We start from the raw sequence: 27245 nt of genomic DNA, 5'->3' as shown, positions 1-27245 counted from the left end.
AAGAAACTTCCAATTAAACCTTCATATTATTGTGCTTAGGATTAATGTAAAGAATGTTCCAATTAAACTTTCATAATATTGTGGTTAAGATTAATGTTCTTTCAGAGAGTTAATATTTAACATTGGTGTGTATGCACTTATTTTACTTTTTGATGTTGGCAAGATGCGTTATCCATTGCGCTGTTTTTATGTTGGCGAGTTGAAAACTGTGTTGAAAGCTGTAATGTGGTGAGAAATATTGCGACATTAAACTTGTAATTTCACCTCACACGATTGTTCTCAATTCAAGAATAAGCAGAAACGAACCCCCACCCTTACAAATGTACAGAAAAATGATACAATTTCAGAAAAAATTGGAAGATTAAATCGAGAGAAAAAGAGTCACTAATTTAGCAAGTGAATAATGCATTTGTCCGCCTCTGGCCATGATGCAAACAGTTGTTTGGCTTGACATTGACTGATAGAGTTGTTAGATGTCCTGAGGGATATCATGCAAAATTATGTCCAATTGGTGCGTTAGATCGTCAAAATCCCCAACTGGTCGGAGGGTCCTGCCCATAATGTTCCAAACGTTCTACGTTCCGGAGAGATCAGGCGACCTTGCTGGCCAAGGTAGGGTTTGGCAAGCACGAAGACGAGCAGTTGAAATTCTCGCCGTGTGCGGGCTGGCATTATCTTGCACATATGTAAGCATGGGATGGTTTGCCATGAAGGGCAACAAAACGGGACGTAGAGTATCGTCGACGTACCCCTGTGTTGTAAGAGTGCCTCGCATGACAACCAATGGAGTACCGCTATGAAATACAACGGCACCCCAGACCATGACTCCTGGGTGTTGGGTCACACGACAGTCACGTTGGTACCCCACCACCATCCGGGGCGTCTCCGGACTCGTCTTCACTGTTCATCGGGGCTCAGTTCGAAGTGGGATTCATCATTTTTTTCCACATCCACATCCACACTCCGCAAGCCACCAGACGGTGCGTGGCGGAGGGTACTTTGAGTACCTCTATCGGTTCTCCTTTCAATTCCAGTCTCGTATTGTTCATGAAAAGAAAGATTGCCGGTATGCCTCTGTGTGGGCTCTAATCCCTCTGATTTTATCCTCATGGTCTCTTCGCGACATATACGTAGGAGGGAGCAATATACTACTTCACTCCTCGGTGAAGGTATGTTCTCGAAACTTCAACAAAAGCCCGTACCGAGATACTGAGCGTCTCTCTTGCAGACTCTTCCACTGGAGTTTATCTATCATCTCCGTAACTCTTTTGCGATTACTAAATGATCCTGTAATGAAGCGCGCCGCTCTCCTTTGGATCTTCTCTATCTCTTCTGTTAACTCTATCTGGTACAGATCCCACACTGGTGAGCAGTATTCAAGCAGTGGGCGAACAAGTGTACTGTAACCTACTTGCTTTGTTTACGGACTGCATTTCCTTAGGATTCTTCCAATGAATCTCAGTGTGGCATCTGCTTTACTGACGATTAGTTTTATATGGTCATTCAAATGGTTCAAATGGCTCTGAGCACTATGGGACTTAACATCTGTGGTCATCAGTCCCCTAGAACTTAGAACTACTTAAACCTAACTAACCTAAGGACATCACACACATCCATGCCCGAGGCAGGATTCGAACCTGCGACCGTAGCGGTCTCGCGGTTCCAGACTGTAGCGCCTAGAACCGCACGGCCACTCCGACTGGCTATGGTCATTCCATTTTAAATCACTCCTAATGCCTACTCCCAGATAATTTATGAGTTAACTGCTTCCAGTTGCCGACCTGCTGTATTGTAGGTAAATGATAAAGGCTCTTTCTTTCTATGTATTCGCAGCACATTACACTTGTCTACATTGAGATTCAATTGCCATTCCCTGCACCATGCGTCAATTCGTTGCAGATGCTCCTGCATTTCAGTACAATTTTCCATTGTTACAACCTCTCCATATCCTACAGCAGCATCTGCAAAAAGCCTCAGTGAACTTCCGATGTTATCCACAAGGTCATTTATATATATTGTGAGTAGCCACGGTCCTACGACACTCTCCTGCGGCACACCTTAAATCACTCTTACTTCGGAAGACTTCTCTCCATTGAGAATGACATGCTGCGATCTGCTTTCTAGGAATTCTGTAATCCAATCACACAAATGGTCTGATAGTCCATATGCTCTTACTTTGTTCATTAAACGACTGTGGGGAACTGTATCAAACGCCTTGCGGGAGTCAAGAAACACGACATCTACCTGGGAACCCGTGTCTATGGCCCTCTGAGTTTCGTGGACTAATAGCGCGAGCTGGGTTTCAGACGATCGTCTTTTTCAAAATCTATGCTGATTTCTACAGAGTAGATTTCTAGTCTACAGAAAAGTCATTATACTCGAACATAATACGTGTTCCAAAATTGAACAACTGATCGACGTTAGAGATATAGGTCTATAGTTCAGCACATCTGTTCGACGTCCCTTCTTGAAAACGGGGATGACCTGTGCCCTTTGCCAATCTTTTGGAATGCTACGCTCTTCTAGAGACCTACGGTACACCGCTGCAAGAAGGGGGGCAAGTTCCTTCGCGTACTCTGTGTAAAATCGAACCGGTATCCTATCAGGACCAGCGGCCTTTCCTTTTTTGAGCTATTTTAATTGTTTTCCTATCCCTCTGTCATCTATTTCGATATCTACAATTTTGTCATCTGTGCGACAATCTGGAGAAGGAACTATAGTGCAGTCTTCTTCTCTGAAACAGCTTTGGAAAAAGACATTTAGTATTTCGGCCTTTAGTCTGCCATCCTCTGTTTCAGTACCATTTTGGTCACAGAGTGCCTGGACATTTTGTTTTGATCCACCTACCGCTTTGACGTAAGACCAAAATTTCTTAGGATTTTCTGCCAAGTCAGTACATAGAGCTTTACTTTCGAATTCATTGAACGCCTCTCGCATAGCCCTCCCCACACTACATTTCACTTCGTGTAATTTTTGTTTGTCTACAAGGCTTTTTTTGTTTGTTGTGAAGTTCCCTTTGCTTCCGTAGCAGTTTTCTAACTAAAGAATAAATCATCCAGTTTTTGTGAAATTGTAATCGTTTGTTTGCCTGTACACGTACAACACATCTACTGATTTCCGTCTCATTTGGTTATTCCTTCGTGGTGCAAGTTACTTTTGTGTTAGTGTATATGCTAATGTAGATACTTCACAATATAATCCATGACCTCCATCAAGTCCCACACGATCTTACTGCGGTGTCGTCCGGAGAGCGAGGTACCAAGGCAAGGTTAATACCTTGCAACTCAACCACGAGAAAAGATTCCTTCTGTCAAAAGGATGAACATACAAAAAACAAGAAAAGATAGTTGCTTCTAGCCGCATCGACCAATGAGCGACAAAGGCGTAGCCACGCCCACAAAAGTTTCGCTACGCGGCTACAACGCATCTTCTACTAATGGCTGAGCACACTCAGCCTAATCCGCGATCATCGAGTCAGGTGATATCGTTTTCTAGTAGGCCAGCTGTGTGATCAATGTATTAGACAGAACACTACGTGAAAGTTATTGTCCAATGTTCTCTCAGTGAGAGACTTGTGTTTTGTTGTATCATGTACTAGGTTAATGTTGAGAGACAGTTGTAAAACGTCATGAAATTACTGTAGAAATGTGCTGTACAAAATTGAGTAATTCTTCTTATCTGTTTTGTAACAAAGTGAACTAATTTTTTTGTGTGTTACAGTGTGTACTCGGTCCCTTCCTGGCGCTTACCAAAGAACCCACCATTGTACCGACGAGTGTGTTTTCGTCTGGTCCCACACTTACATATTACGTGCACAAACTACTTACAAGGGAAACTCCCTATCGCACCTCCATCAGATTGAGTGGTAAGATGGCCCAGTGGATAGACTGCCAGGAACTGAACACAGATCAAGCATGGAAACAGGAAGAATGTTTACTGATATGTGAAATAAAAAGCAAAATAGAAACAGTGAACCATCCAATAAAAAGAAGTACAATACAGAACAAAAAAAAGCACTCCACCTTTTGGCCAGAAGTGGCCGATTGGGACCATCCGACCGCCGTGTCATCCTCAGCTTAGGATGCGGATAGGAGGGGCGTGTGGTCAGCACACCGCTCTTCCAGTGGTTAGATGGTATTCTTTGACCGGATCCGCTAGTATACTGTCGACTAGCTCCTCAATGTGCATCACGAGGCTGAGTGCACCCCGAAAAATGGCAACAGCGCATGGCGGCCCGGATGGTCACCCATCCAAGTGCCGGCCACACCCGACAGCGCTTAACTTCGGTGATCTAACGGGAACCGGTGTATCCACTGCGGCAAGGCCATTACAGTAAAGAACAGCCTGATAATAATTTATTCATCCCACCACTATCTGGAGTGTCTCCAGAAATATCTTCGTTGGTCATCAGGGCCTGGATTCTCGTTGAATGAAGTAGAATTATCTTCAGTTATGAGTCCCACTTCCAAGTAAGCTCCGATGACCAGGAAGGCATCTCTGAAGACGCCCTGGACAGCTTTGGGAGACCATCCCAACTGTCGCCCGCCATATGGCCCAGCAACAAGGAGTTTCATTTCACAGCAGGACCCCATTATTATAATTTTCGGCACTATTACAGTACAGCAGGACGTATACAATATTCTACGATCCGTCTTGTTGCCCTTCAGGGCAAGTCACCCTGGGCTTACATTTGAGCAAGATAAAGCAAGAAAGAGCGGAGCATTCCAAAGGATTGGAAAAGGGCACAGGTCATCCCCGTTTTTAAGAAAGGACGTCGAATAGACGTACAGAACTATAGACCTATATCTCTAACGTCGATCAGTGGTAGAATTTTGGAACACGTATTATGTTCGATTACAATGACTTTTCTGGAGACTAGAAATCTACTCTGTAGGAATCAGCATGGGTTTCGAAAGAGTGGATCGTGTGAAACCCAGCTCGCGCTATTCGTCCACGAGACTCAGAGGGCCATAGACACAGGTTCCCAGGTAGATGCCGTGTTTCTTGACTCCCGCAAGGCGTTCGATACAGTTCCTCACAGTCATTTAATGAACAAAGTAAGAGCATATAGACTATCAGACCAATTGCGTGATTGGATTAAAGAGTTCCTAGATAACAGAACGCAGCATGTCATTCTCAACGAAGAGAAGTCTTCCGAAGTAAGAGTGATTTCAGGTGTGCCGCAGGGGAGTGTCGTAGGACCTTTGCTATTCGTATTATGTATAAATGATCTTGTGGATAACATCTGAAGTTCACTGAGGCTTTTTGCGGATGATGCTGCGGTATATCGAGAGGTTGTAACAATGGAAAATTTTACTGAAATGCAGGAGGATCTGCAGCGAATTGACGCATGGAGCAGGGAATGGCAATTGAATCTCAATATAGACAAGTGTAATGTGCTGCGAATACATAGAAAGAAAGATCCTTTATCACTTAGCTACAAAATAGCAGGTCAGCAACTGGTTGCAGTTAATTCCATAAATTATCTGGGAGTAGGCATTAGGAGTGATTTAAAATGGAATGATCATATTAAGTTGATCGTCGGTAAAGCAGATGCCAGACTGAGATTCATTGGAAGAGCCCTAAGGAAATGCAATCCGAAAACAAGGGAAGTAGGTTACAGTACACTTGTTCGCCCACTGCTTGAATACTGCTCAACAGTTTGGGATGCGTACCAGATAGGGTTGATAGAGGAGGTAGAGAAGATCCAACGGAGAGCGGCGCGCTTCGTTACAGGATCATTTGGTAATCGCGAAAGCGTTACGGGGATGATAGATAAAACTCCAGTGGAAGACTTCGCAGGAGAGACGCTCAGTAGCTCGGTACGGGCTTTTGTTGAAGTTTGGAGAACATACCATCACCGAGGAGTCAAGCAGTGTATTCCTCCCTCCTACGTATATCTCACGAAGAGATCATGATGTTAAATCAGAGAGATTAGAGCCCACACAGAGGCATACCGACAATCTTTCTTTCCACGAACAGTACGAGACTGGAATAGAAGGGAGAACCGATAGAGGTACTCAAGGTACCCTCCGCCACACCGCCAGGTGGCTTGCGGAGTATGGATGTAGATGTAGATGTACACAGGGCGAAAGTTTCTAACACTTGTCTTCGTGCTTGCCAAACCTTACCTTGGCCAACACTGTCACCTGATCTCTTCCCAACTCAGAACGTTTGGAGCATTATGGACAGGGCCTTCCAACCAGTTCATGATTTTGACGATCTAACTGGCCCGTTGTACAGAATTTGACAAGGTATCACTCAGGAGGATATCCAGCAACCCCGTCAGTCAATGCCAAGCTGACAAACTGCTTGCATAATGGCCAAAGATGGTCCAACGCGTTGCTGACTTGCTCAGTTTGTGGCGCTCTTTCTTTTGAATAAATCATCCATTTTTTTGTGAAATTGTAATCATTTGTTTGTTCATATACATCACGTCTTTCGATTTCGGTCTCATTTGGATAAAGCATGGGTGGTGTGTTGGGTTTATTTGTCTTAGAGTCTATTACAGGAAAAGCAGATGGGAGACTGAGATTCTCATGGAAGAATCTTTGGGAAATGCTACGCATTCACGAAAAAGCTGACTTATAAAACAATTTATCGGCCGATTATTTAGTACTGTTCATCAGTCGGTGACGCTTCTCAAGTACGATTACCGTAAGAGTAAAGAGAATGTCCAACGAAGAGCGACACGTTTCGATGCGGGATCACTTAGCGTTACGGAGATGATCAATATGCCTCTAAAGGCAGAGGTTACAGGAGAGGCGTCGTGTATCGCGGAGAGTGTTACTATTGAAATTACGCGAGCTTACGTACGAAGAAGAGTCGAATAACATATTATTTACTTCTGCGTATGTCTCGCAAAGTGAGCACGACTGTAAAAATCTGAGAAACTAGAGTTCATACCGAAGGTTATAGACAGTCGTTCTTCCCATGCACCATTCGTTTTAGGAGGAGGGAAGGGGAAAACCATGCAGTATCAGAGGCATGTTACGCTTCCTGCTTGCAGATGTAGAACAAATAACTTTACGTCCTTTCGTTAGCTGGCAATTATCTGAGTAAGGTTGCACACACCTATGACAAGTTATGATGGTTGCTTCGTAGGGAATTAAGCGCACCATGCACGATGCAGAGGCTCTTGCTGAAACTACTGATATTTTCCAGAACTGTAACGTCGATTGTTAAAGGAGTTCTTGTATCCCGATTATTGAAATGCTTCATCAGGAGAAAAGAGTACTTTTAGCATCAATATACCCAGTATCTCAGTAGGCGAGTCATTACTTTGTACGGTTCGCTCTGTGAGAAGATGCTAGCGACACAGCAGTCTGGAAAGCGAAGTGGTGCAACGACTGGTTCACGGTCTTTTCCGAACTGGCCACGGGTCCCCGGCCGGAGTGACCGAGCGGTTCTAGGCGCTACAGTCTGGAATGGCGCGACCGCTACTGTCGCAGGTTTGAATCCTGCCTCGAGCATGGATGTGTGTGATGTCCTTGGGTTAGTTAGGTTTAAGTAGTTCTAAGTTCTAGGGGACTGATGACCGCAGAAGTTAAGTCCAGTAGTGCTCAGAGCCATTTGTAGCATCTGAGCCGCGGGTTGCGGCAACCTGCCCACGTCCACTCGACGGCAAGCAGGCTTGTGTTCTACGTCAAACATTGTCTCATTAACAAGTCGAGAAATCGACACACGCTACTCCACAGGTCTATAGAACACAAAGAAATGGTTTCTGTTTGAAATTATTTTGTCTGTCGAAATACTGAAACAAAAATGGCATGTTGTTTTAAAGGGATTACCTGTTTTTAACGGTGCTCAAAATCTTTTCTCGGTTTTCTTGGTTCGTTCTGTGGATGTGTGTGTTAATACAATTTTTTTTACAAAATATTAGGGGGACTGCTTTGTCGGATAATGTTTTCTAATGGCTCCAGCTTTGTATGAAAAGTCGAGCTTACGAAGATTTTTTAAGTCCTCATCGTTAGGATCCATCTGTCGATCACGTGAGCGCCCCCCCCCCCCCCCAGTATGTTTGCCGACTATTAGATTATACGAGGCGTGTTTTTTAAGTAAGTACCGTTTTGAAATTAAAAAGACATGCTAAGATGTCTCAATAATTTCGTTTTTACATGAAATCCTGTACCTTAACCTACGCACTAACATCATTACAGTCTGATGCTTCCTTGTTTACGTTGTGTACTGAGTGTTTAAGATGCCTCCGATAATCGTGAGTCCCGCCGATTGTGAAGTACGGGCTAAGATTCCTTAGTGCTAAAGGCCTAAAAGCGACCGATATTCATCGTGAGATCTGTGCAGTTTACGGAAAAAACATTATGAGTGATGGAATGGTTTGAAAGTGGATGAGAGCGTTTAAAGATGGCCGTACAAATGTGCATGATGAACAACGGAGAGGGCGTCTTCGGTCGTTAATGAAAGTTTGATGAAGGAAATGGACAATAAGGTGAGAGAAAACAGACAATTTACGATTTCCTCCTTGCGGGATGACTTTCCTAATGTTTCTCGTAGTGTTTTGTATTGCATTGTGCGCACGTTGGGTGCCGAAAATGTTGACGGATGTGCACAAAACCAAACGTTTAGACAGTGCATTGACTTTCCTTGAGCGAAACCACAACGACGTTGATGATTTCTTAAGCCAAATTGTTAGGGGCGATGAAACATATGTGGCCTACGTCACACCAGAATCAAAGCAACAGTCCATGGAAGTTGTGCAAGGGCATCGTTTTGCTGCAAGGCAATACCCGTCCGTATGTGGCGAATCAGACCAAAGATCTCATCACATCTTTTGGATGGGAAACTCTAGATCATCCTCCGTACAGCCCCGATCTTGTGTCCAGTGACTACCATCTGTTCCTGCACTTGAAGCCGGCCAGAGTGGCCGAGCGATTATATGCGCTACAGTCTGGAACCGTGCGACCGCTACGGTCGCAGGTTCGAATCCTTCCTCGGGGCCGGCCGCGGTGGTCTAGCGGTTCTGGCGCTGCAGTCCGGAACCGCGGGACTGCTACGGTCGCAGGTTCGAATCCTGCCTCGGGCATGGGTGTGTGTGATGTCCTTAGGTTAGTTAGGTTTAAGTAGTTCTAAGTTCTAGGGGACTGATGACCTCAGAAGTTAAGTCCCATAGTGCTCAGAGCCATTTTGCACTTGAAGAAACACCTGGGCTGTCAGCGTCTCCAAGACGATGACGAAGTCAAAATAGTGGTGATGCAGTGGTTAACTAGTTAGGTGGCAGACTTTTATGAGGCGGGTATTCAAAAACTGGTACAAAGTTATGACAAGTGCCTCAATATTGACGGAAATTATGTAGAAAAATAGATTATGGTACAGGCTTTCATGTAAAAATAAAATTATTGAGATATGTTTGCACGTCTTTTTTTTGAATTTCAATTACTTAAAAAATGCACCCCTCGTAACATACCACCTACGATTTACTTATGACATTCAGCTCCTGAAAATGATGACGAAATTAGTTGGTGGAATCTTCGAGTTTACATTCAAACCTGCCGTGGTAAGAGAAATGGAGAAAGTTTCTCCTAGAATCTCGCTACGAGAAAGTACGTTCCCTTACAACTGTATGAGTTTGCATTGACTGTCTTCTTTCGGAGCGGCTAAGATGTGCTAAACGAGTAGACCAACAAGCGCTCTCAAGTCATATGGGTGTTAAACGGCGCTGGAACTTCCTGTTAACTACTTCTGGAGCTACACTGCACAAACAAATTAAATTGCCAGTTTTTTGAAAGGCTGTCATTTTCCCCTAGATTAATGGCACCAAATTTCACCACAATTCTGCCTAACACCACATTGTACGTGTCAGACAATAAAAGATCAACTTCCCGGCCCCCTCCCGCACTGCTCACATCACACCCGTTGTCTTGACACCCTTCGATGGAGGGCAGAACCACAACCACGCGTTTTTGTTATGGGTGGCTGAGGAAAACGTTTCCGATTGTAACGTAGCTGTTTTTCTCTGAAAATGTCCACTAACATGTCGCAGAGGTTGATATGTAAAATCGGTTGATTAAGCAGTCGTTTGCACACTGCTCTGTAACTGCTGATCTCGATTAGCATTGCCAGTGACTGTTTTCGCTTCATTGTTTGTTTTCTGCTTTTCTTATGTGGCTGGCGTAAGTTTCGTAGACCTGAAAGCTCATAAGTTGTATGTGCGAGATAGGTCTTCTTAAAAGGACTTTGCCACTATAAAAGCGTTGTACTCTTGGCAATAATTAACAACTTACGTAGTGACTGGCTGTTCCACGAATTATTAACGTAATTGCGTTTTACCTCCGTACCCATTTGTACGAAGGTTATACTTCGAGTTGTATTCCCTTGTCCAATTATTAATGGTTTTTATTAAGATGTTAGTGGGTAACTTTCGTGTTCAAAGTTCAAAAATGGTTCAAATGGCTCTGAGCACTATGGGACTTAACATCTGTGGCCATCAGTCCCCTAGAACTTAGAACTACTTAAACCTAACTAACCTAAGGACATCACACACATCCATGCCCGACGCAGGATTCGAACCTGCGATCGTAGCAGTCGCGCTGTTCCGGACTGCGCGCCTAGACGGGTTCAAAGTCAATAACTTCATTTGTCATAGTGTACATTATTTTCCATTCATAACTAGAAGGTCCCTGCACTCATTAATATACCGGGTGATCAAAAAGTCAGTATAAATTTGAAAACTTAATAAACCACTGAATAATGTAGATATAGAGGTAAAAATTGACACACATGCTTGGAATGACATGGGGTTTTATTAGAACAAAAAAAAACAAAGTTCACAAAATGTCCAACAGATGGCGCTGGACAGCAAAACGTCAGTGACTGCGCATGACAATCGTGTATAAAAGGAGCTGTAATAGAGAGAATCAGATGCGCCAGCAGTCTCAGCATGTTGACGTTACCTGAAAAGGAGCTTTTAGTGAACCTGTATTATCAGAATGGAGAATGTGCTAGTTCAGCGTTACGATCCTATCGCCATAGGAAGGGGTTCGAACGGGTAAAGGTCCGTTGACAAATGCAGCTGCGGCGAGAATGATTTCGAAGTTCGAAGCCACGGGTTGTTTAGACGATAGACCCCGTAGTGGCCGACCGAGAACAAGGCGTAATGCTGCTGCAACAGTTCAGGAAGAAATGGAGATTGTAGCGGGTTCGTCTATGCACGGGGAAGTCAGCGCTCGTGCAGTCGTACGTCGCACCGGCATTCCATACACTACTGTTTGGTTGGCACTTCGGCGTACCCTCCGATGCTATCCGTACAAAATCCATCGGCATCATGAACTGTTACCTGGCGATTTAGTGAAGCGGAGGGCATTTGCGGTGTGGGCGTTTCAAAAGATGGCGGAAGATGACGATTGGCTGAGTAACGTGTTGTGGACCGACGAAGCTCATTTCACGCTCCGAGGGTCTGTCAACGCCCACAACTACAGAATTTGGGCTACCGAAAATCCTAGAACTGTCGTGGAAACTCCATTGCACGACGAGAAAGTCACGGTATGGGTTGGATTTACCACATGTACCGTTATCGGGCCTTTATTCTTCGAGGAAATGCGTGATTCTGGTCTTTTAACTGCTACCGTGAAGGGTGAGAAGTACGCCGATATGTTACAGAATCGCATCATCCCCAGCCTGGCTGATAAACACCTGTTGGAACGTACGATGTTTACGCAGGATGGCGCTCCACCTCATATTGCTAGACGCGTGAAAGATCTCTTGCGCTCTTCGTTTGGTGATGATCGTGTGCTCAGCCGCCACTTTCGTCATTCTTGGCCCCTCGATTTTTGGCGATTATTGGCTTTGGGGTTACCTGAAGTCGCAAGTGTATCGTGATCGACCGACATGTCTAGGGATGCTGAAAGACAACATCCGACGCCAATGCCTCACCATAACTCCGGACATGCTTTACAGTGCTGTTCACAACATTATTCCTCGACTACAGTTATTGTTGATGAATGATGGGGGACATATTGAACATTTCCTATAAAGAACATCATCTTTGCTTTGTCTTACGTTGTTATGCTAATTATTGCTATCCTGATCAGATGAAGCGCCATCTGTCGTACATTTTTTGAACTGTTGTATTTTTTCGGTTCTAATAAAACCCCATGTTATTCCAAGCATGTGTGTCAATTTGTACCTCTGTATCTACATTATTCCGTGATTTATTCAGTTTTCAAATTTATACTGACTTTTTGATCACCCGGTGTTTGAGTGAGATGTGTGGTACCCATTTCTTTCATTCTTAGTTGGATCACCCCTGTTAATATTAATTTAAATAAAATGTTTTCCGCTATGCGATGAGTTCCTTGTTTTCAATTAATGTGCATGATCGTTTCGGGTGGTTTCTCATTCTATTGGGCACCAGACTGTGGCTTAGTGCACCCTAGGGGTATGCTCCTACCATAACCGACATTCCACATAAGATTTTGTCGACTCTTGGTCAGGATTAATTACCAAAATCCTGCGATCCTCTGATTCTCGTAATCAAATTTTCTTTTAATTAATTTCAACCGGACTAGCAGGACGAACACCCAATAACAAGAGAATATCATCAAATCTAAACTAATGTTAAACGAATGAACTTTTACTGATTTGTGCTATTTCCTTGCAGACAACTAAAAATTGGTGAATAAAAGTCCATCGTTGTCCATAGTTCTCGTTGTTGGAATTTTGGGGAAATATTTTTATTTGTTTATGCATCTGGTTAGGATTTAATTGTGTATCATGAAACGTAGGAAAAGATCTTGGTTATCAAGAGGAAATACTCAAATGTGCTTGTATTTCTGAGTGTTTTTTGTAGGTATTTTTTCGTGTGAAGATTCAGAGATTAAATCTCCGACCCCGTTAGCTGAGTGATCAGCGCGGCGGAAGGCCACGCCAAGGGGCCTGGTTCGATTCCCGGCTGGGGCAGGAGATTTTCTCCGCTCAGGGACTGGGTGTTGTGTTGCTCTTATCATCATTTCATCCCCATCTCCGACGCGCAAGTCGCCCAATGTGGCGTCGAATGCAATAAGTACTTGCCCTCAGCGGCCGAACTTCCCCGAATGGGGAAATCCCGGCCCACAATGCCGTACGTTCATTTCCATTTACAGGTTAAATGTCGAGTAGTGGTTAGTGTACATTGAGCAGTAGCATGACGCGATATCCGCAAGTTCAAATGAGGCCCGCGCAGGGAACTTCACTGCCTAATCTGCTTACTTCGAAACAGGTGTACTCAGTGCAGTCTTACTGGTCAAGCACACTTTGTAACCAGTCTGCACACAAATACTGCGAAACTTGCGAACGTTATGGACAGTCCACACGTGGTTTTCAAGAATGTGCTTGGCTATGTATGAGGAGGAGGAAGTAGAGACGAACTTGTTGTTTATTTTCGGAGATCCATAAGCTATGAATTAGGTTAAACGTCTAGTAGTGTGAGAACTGTTTGTTGGTAACGTGAACAACTTGTACCTTGGATACATAAAAGTGAGGCCTGCATTAGAATCTGAATTTCTCGAGAAATATTTTTCGCTTAATACATTTTTGGTTCGTAGTAGGTTACAGAAACTAGGAAGCAAATGCACCGTACTGCGGGAGGCGAATTATGAGAGATATGGTTACCACCGGACAGTGACACCTTTGCGAGAAATACGTCAATGTGTCATTATCGTACGGGGTTACTAAGTAAGATCAGCAAAGAGAGAATCTATGTCAAAGTGAGATGGGACGACGAAGACAAGCCTGTGAAAGTACAGGTGATCAGGGAAGAAACCGTTAATCAAAGAGAAATAGTTCAAACTACGACTGCAGTAACCACCAGCGGAAAGTCAGAATCGTGAGTTGTCCAGTGAATCAGTATCGGGAGAATCTGAGCCGGTCATATTAATGGGAACCATCCTAAATAATAAAGAATATATGGCGGAGATACAGCGGAAGAGTGAAGAGTTACAGGAAAATACCGCGAAGCGTCAAGAGGCGCGAAGTATCAGGACAAGCAAAATGTTTCGAGCAATGGAAGAACGGAGGATCACTTTAGAGAGGCAAGGTGCCGCGTTAGAATATTTTCTTCCAGAACTAGGAATACAAACAACAGAACGATTCTCGCAAATTCAAGATACTTTGGGGGCCCTGAGAAACACAATGTGAAACGACTTAAGAGATTTGGTAGAGAAGAGTATGGAACGATGCCGCCAGGCCGAAGAGAGAATTTTCGGGAAACTAGACGAAAAGCAAGTAGATTCAGAATTAGCAACAGTAACGGAAGAGCAACGAAGCGCTGTCTCGGATTTGCAATTGGAAGTGAACGACGCAAAGAGTGAGGTTAAAGCGTTGATGGGGTTATTAAATAAAATCAAGCAAGATCTGAGGCTATTAGCAAGCAGCAAGCCGAATGAAGCAGTAGCTTGTCTGAATATGAAACTCAGTTTGAGAGAGGAAAATACGATCGTGACGGAGTTTGCATGTGAAAGGTGCAAGGAAAATGGTAGTAGTGGTTCCACCACAGATGCGCGCGAATCAGTTGAATACAGTCGAACAGTTATAGAAGAGGACGTGATGCGTAGACGGTATATTGGAATCCAGAATATGTCACTTTCCGAATAAAAATGGTTCAAATGGCTCTGAGCACTACGGGACTTAACATCTGAGGTCATCAGTCCCCTAGAATTTAGAACTACTTAAACCTAACTAACCTAAGAACATCACACACATCCATGCCCGAGGCAGGATTCGAACCTGCGACCGTAGCGGTCGCGCGGTTCCAGACTGAAGCGCCTAGAACCACTCGGCCACACAGGCCGGCACTTTTCGAATATGCCAGACGAACTTCATCCAAGGATTTGGATCAGTAATTTCGACATTTTGCCACTGTCATGGTCACACCACCAAAAAATGAACTTGTGTACAAATACACGTGGTCATCCTGCAGCAGCGATGAGAGTCATAACACTTGTGTTAAAATTACGATGAATTTCGACGAGCTTTCATGGTGGAATATTGCTCCGATGTACGTCAGGAACGCGAAAAGAGATAGATGTTCACATTGCCGAAGTATTTGAGATCGTAATGGGACAGTCCAAGAGAATACATCAAGGCTATGGTCAAGAGAAACAACGAAGGAGGTGGCTACACGGGTAGCAGGAGCTGTGTGGCGTGGAATGGGAGGTTTTTTTTAGGTTAGAGGGTAGTGAGGAAACACAAAAATGGCTTCAGTCTCAAAGGGCTCAGGTCGAACACAGAAAGGACGTAGATCCAGGAACCATCGTTGTAACAATTGTAAATTGTCGTAGCTGTGTTGGGAAGGTACCACTGGGATCGAGGCGCTAATAGAAAGCCCTGATGCTTATATCGTTATAGGCACTGAAAGGTGGCTAAACCCGGAGATAAGTTTATCCGAAATTTTTGAGAAGAATCTAACGATGTTCAGAAAGGATAGGCTATAAACCGTTGACGGTGATTTGTTTGTTGCTGTTAGAAGTGGTTTATCTTGTGAAGACATTGAAGTGATTAGTTCCTGTGCGTTAGTAGGTGTAGAGGTCATTCTTGGCAATCGGAATAAAATAATAATTGGATACTTTTACCGACCTCCCAACTCAGATGATACAATTTCTGAAAAGTTCAAAGAAAACATGAGTTTAATTTTAAACACGTACCCGACCCATGCAGTTATAGCTGGTCGTGGTGAGTTTAATTTACCCTCGATACCCAGTGAAAATATATGTTTAAATTCGGAGGTACACATAAAACATCATCCAAAATAATGCCAAACGCATTCTCTGAAAATTATTTCGAGCAGTTAGTTCATGAAACCACAAGACTAGTAAACAGTTGTGAAAAAAATGGTTCAAATGGCTCTGAGCACTATGGGACTTAAAATCTGTGGTCATCAGTCAGAACTACTTAAACCTAACTAACCTAAGGACATCACACACATCCGTGCCCGAGGCAGGATTCGAACCTGCGACCGTAGCAGTCGCGCGCTTCCGGACTGAGCGCCTAGAACCGCTGGACCACCGCGGCCGGCAACAGTTGTGAAAACACACTTTACCTCTTAGCAACAAATAATCCTGAGAAAATAACGAGCAGCAAAGCGGATACAGGGATTAGTGAAAACAGGTTGTTGTAATGAGACTGAATATTGTAACCGCCAGAAATAAACGAAAAACATACCTATTCAGAAAAGCAGACGCCTTCCTGAGAGATAATCTCCACACCTTCCAAATTAATAATGTAAGTGTAGACCAGATGTGGCTTGCATTCAAAGAAATAGTATCGGCAGAAACTGAGAGACTTCTACTAAATAAATTAGCAAACGATGGAGCTGATCCCCCTTGGTACACAAACAGGTCAGAACACTGTTGCAGAAACAACGAGAAAAGCATGCCAAATTTAAACGAATGCAAAATCTTCAAGATCTTTTACACAAACTCGAAATTTAGCGTATACTTCAATGGGAGATACTTTCGACAACGAAACTTTGTCTCGAAACCTGGCAGAAAATCTAAAGAGATTCTGGTCACATGTGAAGTATGCTAGCGGCAAGACACAATAAATGCGTTCTCTGTGCGATATCGACGACAATGCTGCCACAGCAGAGTTACTAAACACAGCCTTCCGAAAGTCCTTCGTCAAAGAAGACGAAGTAAATATTCCAGAATTCGAATCAAGAGCAGCTGCCAACATTAGTAACTTAGAAGTAGATATACTCGGAGTAGTGAATCACTTAATAAAAGCAAGTCTTTAGGTTTCTTTCAGAGTGTGCTGATGCAATAGCTCCATATTTAATAATCGTACAACCGCTCGCGCGGCGGAAGATACGCACCCAAAGACTGGAGAGCTGCACAGGTCACACCGACAAGAAAGGTACTAGGAGTAATCCACTAAATTACAGGCCCATATCATTAACGTCGATATGCAGCAAGATTTTGGAACATATCTTGTGTTCGAACATTATGAATTTCCTCTAAGAGAATGGTCTATTGACACACAGTGAACAACTATTTAGAAAACATTGTTCTTGTGGAAGACAACTAGCTCTTTACTCACACGAAGTGTTGAGTGCTGTTGACAAGAAATTTCAAATTGATTTCGTGGTCTCGATTTCCAGAAGGTTTTCGACACTGTACCAAACAAGTAGCTTGTAGAGAAATTGCGTACTTGTGGAATGTCGTCTCAGTTATGTGATTGGATTCTGATTTCCTATTAGAGAGGTCACAGTTCAAAATAATTGACAGAAAGTCATCAAGTTAAACATAAGTGATTTCTTGCGTTCCCCAGCCTAGTGTTATAGGCCCTCTGCTGGTCCACATCTACATAAATGATTTAGGAAACAATGTGAGCAGCCGTCTTAGGTTGTTTGCAGATGATGCTGTTGTTCATCGACTAATAAAGTCATCAGAAGATCAAAACAAATTGCAAAACGATTCAGAAATGATATCTGTGTGATGTTAAAATTAGCAATTGATCCTAATTAATGAAAAGTGTGAGGTCATCCACATGAGTGCGAAAAATAATCCGTTAAGTTTCAGTTACACGATAAATCAATCTAATCTTTAGCCCGTAAATTCAAATAAATACCTAGGAATTACAATTACGAACAACTTAAATTGGAAAACATGGAAAATGTGGGAAAGGCAAAGAAATACTTCGTTTTATTGGCAGAACACTTAGAAAATATAACAGATCTACTAAAGAGGCTGCCTACACCACGCTTGTCCGTCCTCTTTTGGAGTTCTGCTGTGCGGTCTGGGATCCTTACCAGGTAGGATTAACGGAGTACATCAAGAAAGTTCAAAGAAGAGCAGCACGGTTTGTATTATCGCGAAATAGGGGAGAGAGTGTGACTGACATGATACAGAGTTTGGGTTGGACATAATTAAAACAAAGGCGTTTTTCGTTGCGGCAGAATCTTCTCAGGAAATTTAAACCACCAATTTTCTCCTCCGAAAATATTTTGTTGACGCTGATCTACATAGGGAGAAACGATTATCATCATAAAATAAGAGAAATCAGAGCTCGCATGGAAAGATATAGGGGTGAAAGGTCTCTGTTGGATTCCTTTCATGTTAATTTTTTAAAACTGTTGTCATTTACGGCATACATTCCACTTCTAAATTTACTATGGTGTTTCTGACTATCTGGGAGGAGACTGAGCAGTGGAACGTGTTACTTTTACACATAATCAAGAACGATCTGTCACACTACTACACTTTAAAACACAGTTTATATGTAATTCATGTCACACAGTCTCATACGGAACCTACATCCGCTTTCTTTTATATACTGTATATGGTAAGATACTGTCATCCCCCTTCCCTTCTGTGTGAGAGGATGAATGAGCAAATGTATTTCTAGTTGCATGCTTGATGGTAGCAGACAAGCCTGTCTGCTAGAGAACAGTAGGACCAACATCAGAACAGGTAGCTACGCTTTCTAAAAGCAGAGAGGTTTCTATTCTTAGTATGATCCTGTCCGTTCCTTGTCATGTTGGTATAGGAAGCTGCCTCTCTGGTCACTTCCATTTGTATCTGTTAAGCACCCTCGGTAGGGGCCCAGGTCAGTTGGTCCGTGGCGAGCGTCTGAAGTGGAAAGATTTCTGGCTAAGCGCGTCTCTGTGAAGTCCGTAGAACAATGGATTTCTTAACTTCAGCTTAACTGAAAATTTAATCACCTTTATTTCAGGTTTAGATCTAAAATATCTAATGTTATCTTAAATTGCAACGCAGTGTAATTCGAGTGTGAAGTTCAGAATATCTTCCAGAAGTTGCTTTGTCACCGCTTTGTGAGTAAAGTATAACCATGTGTGGATGATCTGTAACTCTAAGATCCTCAATCTTAAATGCGAATGGGCGTGAGATTATAACGTCTCGTCTTGACAATATTTTTCAATATATCAACTTTTCTTTATGTTCAACCCACGTGGGGTGTACTTTGTGAAACCAGTACCACGTGCTTATACAATTGTTTGACCCGTCAGGTTGATAGTAAGACGATAGTAACCAGTTTGAGGTTTTTCTTTTGTAATTTGTGTTTCGATGTAATTTATCTTAACTATCAAAATTTTTGTAGAGTTACACTCTTTGTGTAAACCAAGTTGACCACGTGAAGCATGTAGTGTAATCATCAAAGTACTCCTCAGCTATTCTTTTTGGGAAGATTTCACAGAGAGTTAGTATGAATTTAGTATACCAGTGTGTGGTAATATCATGACGGACAGGATTGCGCTATGAACGTAACTTCTTTGGGTGAAAATTGAATCGGTTGGTTGTGATTAATTTCCTCTTGCATATGTTTCAACATTCTTCGTGTGTTATTTTATGAATGCAGTGTTGCATGCAGTCTCCCAATCTTGGGTCCATATGTGATGTGTTCCATAAGATTACAAACTCACATTTTCACAATCCTAAATAAGGATAAATATATATATAATCACAGGTTATCGTAAGATGACTACTGAAAGATTATAATTAATGTTAGTCTGGTTGGGAATTTGGTAAGCTAGACTGGATACCTGGTGAAATAGTTGCTCCGTAATGCAAGGTTAACTTCCCCAGATAGCTCACAGCTTTTAAAACGCTTTTATTGTCTTGAATATCAGCACCGCTTTCAGAACAACTTAATGCATCAACATTACAGGGATTCGTTTTTTCCGCGCGCTATTCGAGATTGGAGTAGTAGAGAATTATTATGAAGGTGGTTCGATGAACTCTCTGCCAAGCTCTTAAGTGTGATTTGTAGAGTATCCATGTAGATGTACATGTTAGATGATCCGTTTATGTCAAAGGACATTATAAAGCTTTTTTCGTGATATTACAATATAAGGCGAGAAGATAGATTGTGTTGTCTGATAGATGCGTGTGAGTAAAGGACGAATTTCAGGATTTGTTCGGAGATTTAGGATTTGAGAGCGGAATGGCAGAATGGGAGCCGTCACACAGAGGTACGACAAAAACAGTTCAGGGTATGAGATTTGTGTACATATAGATTTACTCTGTAAGATTTGTATATTGTAAGTATGGTCATCGTGTGTGTGTTGATAAACTGTGAAAATTGAGTACAAGTTTCGTGTGTTATATATCTGTTGCCATATCACGATGTTTGTGGGTTTTACAGTGTGAATTAGATACAATTTTGGGCACTGTGATTTGTGACGATTACTACAAGTAGGAACATCAGACGTCGTGCTACCGAAAGTTTCCACCCATCCGTCAATAATTAAGTAAGCCAGTTGCGAAGTCGCAGTGTGACAAGAGAAAGTGATGATAACGATTTTTCGGACACAAGGCTGTGCCGCTGAGATGTGTTAATTGAAGTAGACAGATGCGGGGTCGCTCTGTACTACGATTAAAGATTAAACTGGAGTGCGGGTCGTAAGGTCACACTGTTTCATTTTGCAGCTGGGAGAAGCAGGAACGCTAGTATACGTAATTGATAATCTAGAAGTTTGTTTAGACTGGGGTCGCGTTAAGATTAATAGTTACATGTTTTTTTGTCGAAATGGTAGATAACAAAATTCACAAGGAAGTACGTACAACTGAAATCAGAAGGTCTATAATTGGTCTACGAATTGTTTGTTTATGCTTCTATCGTCCGATGGAAATTATTGCTACAGTGATTAAAATATTTTTAGAGCAATAATACCGCCCACGTGCGAAAAGAATAACAAAGGAACAAATTGAGGTAATTTGGGGCCCAATACAGATATGGCATGTAGGTATTTATTTCACTTCCAATTTTAAAGAGCGCAAATACAATAACTTATGCTCTCTCAAGTAATTAAACGTATATCACACTCGTGATCGTCGTTCGTTTCAGAACTATCTTATGAAAACAATTTTTTTATTAAAAAAGCGAGAATTCTAGACTGGTTGGGGTTGGGTTGTTTAGGGGGAAGAGACCAAACTGCGAGGTCATCGGTCTCATCGGATTAGGAAAGGACTGGGAAGGAAGTCGGCCGTGCGCTTTCAAAGGAACCATCCCGGAATTTGCCTGGAGCGATTTAGGGAAATCACGGAAAACCTAAATCGAGATTGAACCATCGTCCTCCCGAGTCTAGAGTGCTAACCGCTGCGCTACCTCGCTCGGTTTCTAGACTGGAAAAGAAGAGAAGAGCAAATGCGAGATGAATAACCAATATGTAAATCAGCGAGTATAATCGCTTACGTTACTCTAACCGTAGTTGGTCGTAGGGCGCGCCAATAACAGTAGAAGTATTTTAATAATCAAACTGCATGCTGTTCACCACTATTTGCATGCCAACTAATGGTGACCATTCTTGTAATGAGTTTCTCTCTAGCTAAACTTAATCGTAAATATTACCGGTACTGAATCTTGCCTGTTTGTAATAAAATTTTCTGGGCATCGATCCCAAGTCATATCTGCACATAATGAAAATAAGGTCAAATATAATGGCCTAAGAGCCTTAGTACTTAATAAATTTGAAGCCACAGAGCCATAAATTGAAATTCATTTCCGAGTTTGTTTAGGATTAGAAGCTTTTGCAAGGTCATAGTGCCCAGAAGCATGGTGTATATACAGGGTGTTACAAAAGGGTACGGCCAAACTTTCAGGAAACATTCCTCACACACAAAGAAAGAAAATATGTTATGTGGACATTTGTCCGGAAACGCTTACTTTCTATGTTAGAGCTCATTTTATTACTTCTCTTCAAAACACATTAATCATGGAATGGAAACACACAGCAACAGAACGTACCACCGTGACTTCAAACACTTTGTTACAGGAAATGTTCAAAATGTCTTCCGTTAGCGAGGATACATGCATCCACCCTCCGTCGCATGGAATCCCTGATGCGCTGATGCAGCCCTGGAGAATGGCGCACTGTATCACAGCCGTCCACAATACGAGCACGAAGAGTCTCTACATTTGGTACCGGGGTTGCGTAGACAAGAGCTTTCAAATGCCCCCGTAAATGAAAGTCAAGGTGGTTGGGGTCAGCAGGGCGTGGAAGCCATGGAATTGGTCTGCCTCTACCAATCCATCGGTCACCGAGTCTGTTGTTGAGAAGCGTACGAACACTTCGACTGAAATGTGCAGGAGCTCCATCGTGTTGTGTCGTACTTGTAAAGGCACATGTTCTAGCGGCACAGGTAGAGTATCCCATATGAAGTCATGATAACGTGCTCCTTTGAGCGTAGGTGGAAGAACATGGGGCCCAATCAAGACATCATCAACAATGCCTGCCCAAACGTTCACAGAAAATCTGTGTTGATGACGTGATTGCACAACTGCGTGCGGATTCTCGTCAGCCCACACATGTTGATTGTGAAAATTTACAATTTGATCACGTTGGAATGAAGCCTCATCCGTAAAGAGAACATTTGCACTGAAATGAGGATTGACATATTGTTGGATGAACCATTCGCAAAAGTGTACCCGTGGAGGCCAATCAGCTGCTGATAGTGCCTGCACACGCTGTACATGGTACGGAAACAGCTGGTTCTCCCGTATCACTCTCCATACAGTGACGTGGTCAGCGTTACCTTGTACAGCAGCAACTTCTCTGACGCTGACATTAGGGTTATCGTCAACTGCACGAAGAATTGCCTCGTCCATTGCAGGTGTCCTCGTCGTTCTAGGTCTTCCCCAGTCGCGAGTCATAGGCTGGAATGTTCCGTGCTCCTTAAGACGCCGATCAATTGCTTCGCACGTCTTCCTGTCGGGACACCTTTGTTCTGGAAATCTGTCTCGATACAAAAGTACCGCGCCACGGCTATTGCCCCGTGCTAATCCATACATCAAATGGGCATCGGCCAACTCCGCATTTGTAAACATTTCACTGACTGCAAAACCACGTTCGTGATGAACACTAACCTGTTGATGCTACGTACTGATGTGCTTGATGCTAGTACTGTAGGGCAATGAGTCTCATGTCAACACAAGCACCGAAGTCAACGTTACCTTCCTTCAATTGGTCCAACTGGCGGTGACGCCCGGGTTCCCGGTTTCGATTCCCGGCGCGGTCAGGGATTTTCTCTGCCTCGTGATGACTGGGTGTTGTGTGATGTCCTTAGGTTAGTTAGGTTTAAGTAGTTCTTAAGGGACTGATGACCGCAGATGTTAAGTCCCATAGTGCTCAGAGCCATTTGAACCATTTTTGAACAGTACAGTACATACTGACGAAACTAAAATGAGCTCTAACATGGAAATTAAGCATTTCCGGACACATGTCCACATAACATCTTTTCTTTATTTGTGTGTGAGGAATGTTTCCTGAAAGTTTGGCCGTACCTTTTTGTAACACCCTCTATACCACTGGATCGCTTTCAACCAAATACTTCGTGTCACAGGTGCAACAAATCTGGTAAAGTGACAGTCCACGCTACGCCTCTCCGTCCTCTTACGAAGTATTACAGAGTACTATGGGATCCTTACCAGATAGGATTAGCGGAGGAGATCGATAAAGTTTAAAAAAGGATGTCTCGTTTTTATAGGCATAAAACAGGGGGAAGAGTGCCACGGATATGACAAGCGGGTCGAGTGGTACCATTGAAACGCATGAACTTTTCGTTGCGGCGAAACGTTTTTATGATATTTCAATATCTATCGTTCTCCTTCGAAAGAAAAAAAATCTTACCCGACTACATAAGGAGAAATAGCTGTTGTTGTAGTGGTCTTCAGGCCAGAGACTCGTTTGATGCGGCTCTCCATGCTACTCTATCCTGTGCAAGCTTCATCATCTCCCAGTACCTACAGCATCCTACATTCTTCTGAATCTGCTTAGTGTATTCATCGCTTGGTCTCCCTCTACGATTTTTACCCTTCACGCTGCCCTCCAGAACTAAATTGGTGATCCCTTGATGCCTCAGAACATGTCCAACCAACCGATCCCTTTTTTTAGTCAAGTTGTGCCAAAAATTTCTCTTCTCCTCACTTCTATTTAATACCTCCTCATTAGTTATGTGATCTACTCATCTAATCTTCAGCATTATTCTGTAGCACCACGTTTCGAAAGCTTCTATTCTCTTCTTGTCTAAACTATTTATCATCCACGTTTCACTTCCATACATGGCTACACTCCATACAAATACTTTCAGAAACGATTTCCTGACACTTAAATCTATACCCGTTGTTAACAAATTTCTCTTCTTCAGAAACGCTTTCCTTGCCATTGCCAGTCTACATTTTATATCCTCTCTACTTCGACCATCATTAGTTATTTTGCTCCCCAAATAGCAAAACTCCTTTACTACTTTAAGCGTCTCATTTCCTAATCTAATTCCCTCAGCCTCACCCGATTTAATTCGACTACATTCCACTATTCTGATTTTGTTTTTGTCGATGTTCATCTTATATCCTTCTTTCAAGACACGAGAAATAGCTACAGTAATAAAATAAAAGAAATCAAGCTCTTACGGAAAGATGTAGGTGCTAATTTCTCCCACGTCTTAATGGAGAGTGGAACGGTAGAGAAATTGTTAGAACATTGTGCCAAACACTTACGTGTGAATTGCAGAGCAATCGTGTGGATGTAGAAATATTACCTGCATGAAATTACTGGAAGCATAACGCCTTCTGCATTAATTATTTTCTTTTCCAATTTGAAGGTGTGTTAATTAATTGCACGCTGAAGTACCAAACTAATTCGTGGATTATCTTTCCACGCTCTGGTGCGCTATAAATCATGCAAATCGGATGGCAAAGTTATTTATTGCTTGAACATGAATTTAAAATATCACCACAGTTAGAAACTACAAATTTGTAGCATTCACGTTTTCCTTGTCTGTGTGTTTGTCGATGACGGGTGCTTCTGTCCTTCCTCTGCGACTAAAGCACAAAAAAATTCAAACTCGGAAAGTAAGAGCCACCCTCCTGCTACACTTACATTATTTACAGTAACCAGAGAGTGCATATCTCCATGTAAGCGGTGAGTCATCTGGTTAAAAATTTTTTTTTTTTTTTTTTACCGAAATCGCTATTATATCGGTTACAAGGTCAACATTTTATTTCAGACAACGTACAGTTCGCGTACTTGTGTGAGTAGAAGCTGCTGTTCACACAGAGGTTCAGCGCCCTAAAATAGTAATGTTAGCCATCACATCAGCCTCATAATGAGTGAGGAGTAGGAGGGGGGGCTGCTTGCTATATTCTTAAATACTAAAAAGAATTGCAAGATAATGTAATGGTACTTGAATTACGCAACCATTACGGCACCTCACCTGATCCTCGCGATACCAGCAATATTCTACTGTATGTAGAGGTACTTTGATACATCAATATGTTTGTATTGCAATGATATTATTCTTATGTATATTCTTTCGTTTGTCACTATGATCTTTGACATACTTGTAACTCTTGATTTTTGGGCGCGTAAGTGGTTTGTTAGAGAGTCGGACCTTGAAAAAGTCAAGTCTTGGACGTTATGTTGGAAAGACGCATATTGTCGTCAGCTTATAAAATGTGAACTTTAACAGTGAGGAAGATGTTTTCAAGTATGTTTTGTATTGTGAAGTGATGTTTTGTGTGTTACGTGATATTGCAATAAAAGCAATGAAAAGGAAGTGTAACTTAAATTCGGAGTGCTGATTACTTTTTTTACATCATCATTGTCCTGCAAAAGCGTAATCTTCAAGAATGGTTTGTGAGACACTTCTATAAAACTTTTGAATATAGCAGAATAAAACCTAGGCCTCTTTGCATCCGAGCGTGGAATCATCACCACTTAGATTTTCGACGATTGAGCCATGATTTTACAACGAGACCAGCGTGGGAAACACGAAAAGATGAGTGCCTAGTTTATTCATTATTACATGAAATGACTTTATTAACTGTGCTCTAATGACACCTGCCACATAATAACTTTGTTGTTGCCCGAAAATGCAGTATTTAGCAGCGTGAGCAACACCACAATCATTATTAAATTTTGACCTTTGTTGTCTTGGGTTGTTAGAATAGGAAACGGCAGTAATTTGTAGCGGTTTCAGATAGCTAATAATATGTGGCATCTTTGTTACTCATGGACATAGGAGTTATTGACCCTGAAGGCTGATCTATGGGCACATAGTTGGTGGCGGCGGGAGATAGCCGTCGCTGGCTTTTTATGGTATTTTGACGTCATGTGCCGTCTTATCGGCAGCTCGCGTTACTCGGGTCCGGATTTGGGAGCCTTTAAAAGAGGCGATGTTTTGCCTGCGTCTTGGCCTTTTGACACAATGGGAGCGGGGCTCCTTCGAGGTCTTTCCTATCGGCCTTACAACTTACGCGTCTTCCACGTCTGTTTCATGTTTCTAGGCTGCCGCTCCACGGCTTTAAATGTACAACTTGAACATCAGCTCTACGTCGAGACCTTTGCGGTAATAGTACACAAAGTCCGCAGCTCGTGGTCGTGCGGTAGCGTTCTCGCTTCCCACGCCCGGGTTCCCGGGTTCGATTCCCGGCGGGGTCAGGGATTTTCTCTGCCTCGTGATGACCGGGTGTTGTGTGATGTCCTTAGGTTAGTTAGGTTTAAGTAGTTCTAAGTTCTAGGGGACTGATGACCATAGATGTTAAGTCCCATAGCGCTCAGAGCCATTTGAACCAATAGTACACAAAATAGTACATTCTTGTCGAATGATATCTTAAGACAAATGCACCTCAATAATGGCACATAACAAAGCTTTGAAATAGTTGGAATTGCAAATTGCCATTTTTAGCAGCTCTAAAGAAAGCTATTGTATCGTTAAAGAAAGAAAACAGAGCATGTTTAACTTCAAAACTGATGGATCGGTGGAAAGTAGAATTTTATGTACCGACTTGACAGAAGATCCTAGGAAGTTCTGGTCTTAAGTTTAATCAGTAAGTGGCTCGAAACAGCATATCCAGACACTCCGGGATGATGATGGCATTGAAACAGAGGATGACACGCGTAAAGCTGAAATACTAAACACCTTTTTCCAAAGCTGTTTCACATAGAAAGACCGCACTGCAGTTCCTTCTCTAAATCCTCGCACAAACGAAAAAATGGCTGACATCGAAAAAGTGTCCAAGGAATAGAAAAGCAACTGGAATCACTCAACAAAGTCCACTGGACCTGACGGGATACCAATTCGAATCTACACAGAGTACGCGAAAGAACTTGCCCCACTTCTAACAGCCGTGTACCGCAAGTCTCTAGAGGAACGGAAGGTTTCAAATGATTGGAAAAGAGCACAGGTAGTCCCAGTCTTCAAGAAGGGTCGTCGAGCAGATGCGCAAAAATATAGACCTATATCTCTGACGTCGATCTGTTGCAGAATTTTAGAACATGTTTTTTTCTCGCGGATCGT

The 27245-nt window shown here is 42.6% G+C and overlaps 1 protein-coding gene and 1 pseudogene across 1 annotated transcript in view; both read right to left on the bottom strand.

The window, feature by feature from the left end:
- Positions 1 to 27245, bottom strand: part of LOC124721887 (organic cation transporter protein-like) — a 483907-nt gene that overhangs the window by 325062 nt on the left and 131600 nt on the right. The gene's annotated exons all lie outside the window — the stretch shown is intronic.
- LOC124724002 lies at positions 4215 to 4332 on the bottom strand (annotated as a pseudogene).

This window comes from Schistocerca piceifrons, chromosome X (assembly GCF_021461385.2).
Source record: "Schistocerca piceifrons isolate TAMUIC-IGC-003096 chromosome X, iqSchPice1.1, whole genome shotgun sequence".
NCBI lineage: Eukaryota > Metazoa > Arthropoda > Insecta > Orthoptera > Acrididae > Schistocerca > Schistocerca piceifrons.
The sequence above is the reverse complement of the archived record's forward strand: the minus strand, read 5'-3'. Positions and strand labels throughout refer to the sequence as shown.